The sequence below is a fragment of the Octodon degus genome, unplaced genomic scaffold, assembly GCF_000260255.1.
Source record: "Octodon degus isolate 3935 unplaced genomic scaffold, OctDeg1.0 scaffold00026, whole genome shotgun sequence".
Lineage (NCBI taxonomy): Eukaryota > Metazoa > Chordata > Mammalia > Rodentia > Octodontidae > Octodon > Octodon degus.
Window position 1 is genome coordinate 18,197,207 of NW_004524602.1, and position 6,536 is coordinate 18,203,742.

Genomic DNA, 6,536 nt, shown 5'->3' on the forward strand with positions numbered 1-6,536 from the left:
GGGGCAGGCCTCCTTTTTTGTCTTTTTGAGACAGGGTCTCATCGTGCAGCTCAGGCTGGCCTTGATTGAGTTAATTAGTAGTCCAGGCTGACCTTGAACTCGCAGCAATACTTCTGCCTCCGCCTCCAGAGTGCTGGGAGTACAGGCTCGCGCCACCACGCCCGGCTTCTCTAGGATTTTTATCCCTTTAACAATTGAAATATTGCCAGGCGTGGGGCAGGCCCGGCGCAGAGGGCGGGCCCGTGCTGGGGTGGGTGACCCCCCGCCCCCCCGCCCCCCCGGGGGGCTCCCCGAATTTGCACAGCAGCAGCGCGGTCACCCCCCTGCCAGTGCTCCAGCGATCCTCAAGGGCCTGGAGAAAAGCCCGGCCCAGAAACGCGGGGCGTCACGGTGCGTGAGCTCGCCCAGCGCCGGACCCGCGCTCTCCACAGTCTGAAGCCGCACCGGCCAGGCCACCCCTCCGGCCATCCCAAGCCTGTGTCCCCCGGGGGAACAGAGGCTGAGTCCCCGGAGTCCCGCTGGCGCGGCACTGCGCTCCGGAGGGCCTGTGACGCACTGGGCACCGAGGTCCTCACACTGCGGGATTCCCCCGGGCCTCAGTTTCCCTGGCCCAGGCCGCACCCGGGAATCAGACTTCCGGGGTGTGTATGGGCCACAGCAGGCAGCCAGAGCCCGTGTCGCACGGCCCCGTCGCGCGCGGTGGCGCACATCTGTCATCCAGCGTGGGGAGGCTGAGCAGGAGCCTCACGGGGGCCCAGCCGCCCGAGCCGGAGCCGCCGTCGCCAGTCTTCCGGGGCCGGCGTGAGCGCCCTGCAGCGCCCAGTGGAGCAGCTCCAGCTCGAAGCCAGCGAGGAGAGGACCAAGGCTTCCCAGGCAGCTGCAGAGCCGCGGCAGTGCTGCGTACAGAACGCCTGGCTGCAAGGGCGCCCTGCTGCTCGGGGCTCCGCTGGCAGCAGCCCCCCCGGGAGCCCAGGGCCTGTGCTTTACTCGGAAGACCGCAAGGAAGAAGTTCTTCGAGGAAGCCCTTGAAGCAGTGATGAGCGACTCCCTTCAAGTTTCAAGAAAATGCTTTTGTTTCATCAAAAGACTTTTAGATATTTCACGCCTTTCTTGTGGCTGGGCCCAGAAGCCAAATTCGACAAAGGTTAATACTTTTCTACTCACATAAGGGAAGTGAGTGAAGGAGTAGGGTTTTAAATAGTAATGGCCTGTTTCTTCTACCTAAGTGCTTTATTTTAGTAAACAAGAACCTTATCAGTAAATACACCTCTTTCATAAATGAACTATTGGTGGTGTCATTCCTGGAATACCGTGCATGTTTTATTTACTGAATGTTTACATTTTAGGAAGCAAAGTATTGTTGTCTATTCAAAATTGAATATTTGTAATTTATTGTTCCTAAGATTTTTATACTATAATAAAATTTGTTCTTTTCTCATAAATTTACAATTATCAAATGAAGACAAAAAAATACAATCTAGGGGAAAACAGACCCTTATGCATTTATTGTCTTAATTTAACACACATAAAAAGGCTTTATTTGCAGAGCAGAAGAAATTTAATCAAACAGGCCCAGTCCCATGTCACCACTGGACTCCTCCTCCTCCTCCTCCTCCTCTTTTCTTGCTTCTCCTCTGCTGCAGCCGGGGCAGATCCCGCAGCAGGAGCTGCAGCGCCCCCAGCCGGCGCACTGGCAAGCTCGCCGATCCCCGGGCCACCACGACTTCAGTGTTTTTCCCATTTAGCTCACCGATGACCTTGCGGAGCCGGTCATCTTCTGTCTCGATGCCCGCGCTGTCCAGGATCTTCTTGATGTCCTTAGCGCTGGGGGAGGCATTGCCTCCGAGGACGGCCAGCAAGTAAGAGGCCACGTAGCGCGTGTCGGCGGTGCGGCAGGCAGGCCTCACGCGTGCGACCTCGGCGGCGTCAGGCAGCCTTAAATTTTTTATAATTGCAAGAACTATCTTTAACACTAACCAAAGGAGACATTCCTCAGCCAACTTGTTTGAAAAGAGGAATGTTTCTCTTGTGTTTGAAGCATTTGATCCTTTTTCTCGTAGATTTCTGCAGCTTATAGGCGAGGATGCACTTTTAAGCAACACATTATTTCACGTCCTGAAACAATATTTAAAATGAAATGACATGTACAAGAGTGCAAATAGTTAAAAACAAAGTAATGTGAAAATACTACAACGTAAAGGAATTCTTGGTGCCACAGGTGTGTTATGTGGATGGTGTGCCTTTGATTTGATTTGAGACACTGTTAAACATTTTATTTCTCTTTGTAAAAATATTTGAAGAGTTTGGGCATAAAACCTCTGCCGGATTCAAAAACAAAAAAAGGAGCATCACAGGCTTGGTCCCTGCCCGGGCACTGGGTGGGGTAGTGAGGGGTCCCAAAGAGGTCTCCTTTTGGAGGGGCTAAAGCAGCTTGTGATCCCCTGGCCCAGCATTCACTTCCCCTGCACAGCCGTCCCTGGCCTCCAACCAAAGACGCAAGGGACTTCGCATATCACAAGCACCACACCAAGAAAGTAAAGGCAAATAAAAGTAAAAGGAAGCAGGAAAAGTTATTTTTTAATAATATTTTCTTGGGCTGGTGAGATGGCTCAGTGGTCTAAAGCACCTACCTAGAACAAGCTTAGCAAAGCACAGGGGCCCGCTTCAATCCCCCAGCACCACATGCCAGCCAGCCCGCCCCCTGGTGGGCTGAGCTGGCCACACACACACACACACACACACAAGTAAATAAAATTTTAAAAAAAATTTTAAAAAATAATATTTTCTTTGTCCCGCTGTATACCTGAAAGGTGTGTGCCAGGGTCCAGGGCAGGGCAGCTCATGTGCTATTCCGTGTCAGCAGCCGCTGCGCATTCCACACTCCCAGCCCTGGCTTCATGGTCAGAGCGAGCGTGGCCGCGACCCCTGCTGGAGCAGGCCACGCAGGGCTAGGGCAGGCGCTCACAGCTCGCCCCTGTGGGAGCAGAGCAGCGCCCTCCCCGCCCCTCAGGTGTACCGCAGCAGCTGGAGCTCAGGAACCAGCGCCGCCCTGGGGCTGTCCAACATCTGCCCTCTCTTCCTGCCTCGGCTTTCTTTCACAGGGAGCTCCGTACCTCCCCCTCACCTGGTTTGGCCGGGCCCACCATCTGCTCTCACTCCTGCCTCACTCTCCTGTGCTCAGGGCCGAGTCCCAGAGAGCCTGTGGCTGCTCCTGGATGTGCTTGGCTGGCAACAGGTGCTGGCTGTGAGCATTCTTGGGCAGCCAGTGTCCACAAGCCCAGAGCCAGCAGCGACCCTGGGCAGCTCCGCCCTGCGAGAGGCCAGCAAGCTAGAGCCAGGCCAGCACCAGGCCCAGGGCGCCCCCCTCCCGCTCCCACCCGCACCCCCACCTTCCAAAGCAGGGAGCGGCGCCGCTGCGGAGCTAGGAGATGGAGCTGAGCTGGATCCACAAGTCAGCAGGGCTCCAGCTGAGGAGCAGATCCCGATTTCCTGAGGGATGGAGGATGGTGCCCCACCCCAAATCAGTAGCTCCTGACTTGAGACTCACACCCGGATCTGCTGAGTAATAGCTCCTGGCTGCAAGGCCAGACACAGACTCCCTATTCCTGAGGAACAGACCCTGATTAGCTTCTTGGGAGCTCTGTCTCTGAGGCTCACAGCCTGAGGCAACCCTCGCCCTAACACTGACGCTAACCCTAACCGTAACCCTTACCTTAACGCTACCCTAGGTGAGACCTAACCCTAAATGCACCCTAACCCTAATCATACCCCAGGGGAACCCCAGCTCTAAGTCTAACACGACCCCTACACCTAGCCCTACTCCAAGATCTAGCCTTACCTTAATCCTAACCCTAGTCCTAGCATTAGCCCTAATCCTAGTGCTAAAGTTAACACTAACCCTATCCCAAATTCTAATTCTAATCTTAACCTTAACCACAGCCCTAGCCCTAGTCTTAATCTTAGACCAACTTCTAAAAATGACACTAACCTTAGCCCTAACCCTAGCCCTACCTGTATTCCTAATCCCACCCCTAAACCTCAGCTCTGTCACCAACCTTAATCCTAAATATGGCCATAGCTGTAGCTCTAGACTTAGACGTAAATACAATCTTAGCCCTAACCCTAAACCAAAGCCTAACCCTAACCCTAACCCTAACCCTAACCCTAACCCAACCCTAACCCTAAACCTAGCTCTATCCCAGTGCTGGTCCTATTAGTAGCACCAGCCCTAGCTCTGACCCTAACCCTAAACGTAACCCCAAGCTTAACCATGACACAGGCCCCAGCCCTAGCCTTAAAGCTAACCGTAAACTTAACTTTCAGCCTAACCTTAGCCCAAACCCTGACCTTAACCTCAAACCTACCCAAACGCTAACTCCAGCAATACTCCCAGTGCAAATCCATGTAGTAGCCCTAAACCTACTCGGAACCATAACTGTAACTCTAGTGTTAGCTCTAACTAGTCCTAGTCAGAACCCTGTACTGAGACCTAACCCTATTGCTAAATTTAACCCTAACTCTACCCTAATCCTAATCTTAGACATAGTACTCACCCTAGCCCAGGCTTTAGCCCTAACCTGAGCCTAGCCCTACACCTAACAGTAACCCTAATCCTTGTGATAACCAAAATGTAACCCTAACCCTAACACTAACCCTAACCAGCTCCCTGGTGGTAGTGCTAGAACTACACCTATCCATAAAACTAACCCAAACCATAACCATAATCTCACACTTAGTTTAGCCCTAGTCTTAGACCTTATGCTAACACTAGCCCTAGCTCTAGCCCTAAACCTAATCCTGAACCCATTCCTATCCTGAGCCTGAACACTATACTTAACCTTGCCATACCTCTATACCAAGCCCTAATCCTAACTCTATCCTTAATTCTAACCCTAACCCTTGCCCTAGCTCTAATCTGAGCTGTAGTGCTTGGGCTCAACCTTAAATTTAGGCCTAAACTTGGCCAGGGTCATAGCCTTAAACCTAATAGTAAGTGTAACCCTAATTAACACTACACAAGCCCTAGCCCAGACCCTAACCCTCTACCTTCCATAATCCCAACTGATACCCTAACTTCTGTAAGGATTAACACCTCTGTTAGGATGATAATCCTCATAATTGGCCTCGGCCTAGTCTAACCCTGGACTAATCCTAGTTTGAACCCTAGCTCTAAAATTAACCCTAAGAAAACCCCTACTCCTAGACACAATGTTAACAGTAAGCCTCACCCTAACCCTAACCTTCACCCTAATCCTAAACTTAACCAAAGCACTAACAATAATCCTAACTCTAAACACAAACCTAGCCCTAAACCTATCTCTAATCCAAACATTATCCTAATCCTAACCCTAGTGGAAACCTACCCCTAACCCTAAGTTAACTGTACCCTCACCCTGGCTCTAACCCTAGCCCTCGTGGGACAGTGACACTCACAGTTTTGGAACTGTGGCCCTTGCCTAGAACGTCTTCACTACTTTTCTTCTTGCTAAAATGAAATATGCAACACCCAAAGCTAAAGGGAGGAAAGGTTTGTTTTTCTTTTCTTTTTTAAAATTAATTTTATTGAGAAACAAATAGAAGTGAGACAGTTTTAAAACCGATTAGTAGGACAGTTTCAATAATTAATACATGGGGGGCTGGGGAGACGGTTCAGTGGAATAAGTGCTTCTCTGGCAAGTGCAAGGGCCTGAGTTCAATCCCTGGTTCCGCAAAAAAGAAATAATAATAACAATTAAAGGCTGCCCAATGGGACAGTCATCCACGTGCCACTAGTGGTTCAGGACACCTTGCAGTGGGACATATAACTATAGCCTCATCCTGAACATGTTAAGCAGAGTGCCATCAGGTCCCTCAACAAAACTGTAATGCCTCTTTTTGTCAGTGTTGGGGTTGTGCTCTGGTGAGTGCATGTAGGTGCTGCAGTAGGTGGCGGCCACCTGTCCCCTCTGAGAACCTTATACTCGTCATGGGTGTCTGTGTGTGGTGCTCTGTCCTTGGTGTATGCAGAGCAGGAAGACCTCCGTGGTGGCATAGAAAAGTTTTGGATGTGAAAGTTGGATTAGTCTGAAATTGTACGCATTACCCGTGTGCCTCGGTAGTGACTCAGTAGCATCTCCAAGTTTCTCTTTGCTTCTTTGCACAGTGAGGATAGCCATACTTACCTTGCTGCATCTTTGTAAAACGTAAGTTTTCATACAGTGAGGATCACAGTACCTGAGACCTCAACAGTGGCTGGTGGTTAGTCCTGCAAGCCCTAGAAAGTGGTATTGATTGTTTTAGAGATGGCATCAGGGCTCAGGTTAAGTGCCTTGCCCCGCGTCACACAGTGAGCGGAAGCTGAAGCTGAAGTGTTGGCCTGGGTCTGTTGATCCACAGCTTGTCCTTTTCCTCTCCTACATCTTGTGCTGTGTGTACACTGTTACAAAGCCAGGATGCCTGTTGTCACTTCAATTGGGCTGCCTCTGTGCCCTCGCCCCGAGGGTACTACTCTAGCGATGGACTGATGGAGGATGAGGACCTGTCTGAACCTGCTCTTG

At 51.1% G+C, this 6,536-nt stretch overlaps 1 pseudogene; it reads right to left on the minus strand.

The window, feature by feature from the left end:
• Positions 1-1,558: 1,558 nt before the first annotated feature.
• Positions 1,559-6,536, minus strand: part of LOC101590284 — a 10,160-nt pseudogene continuing 5,182 nt past the window's right edge.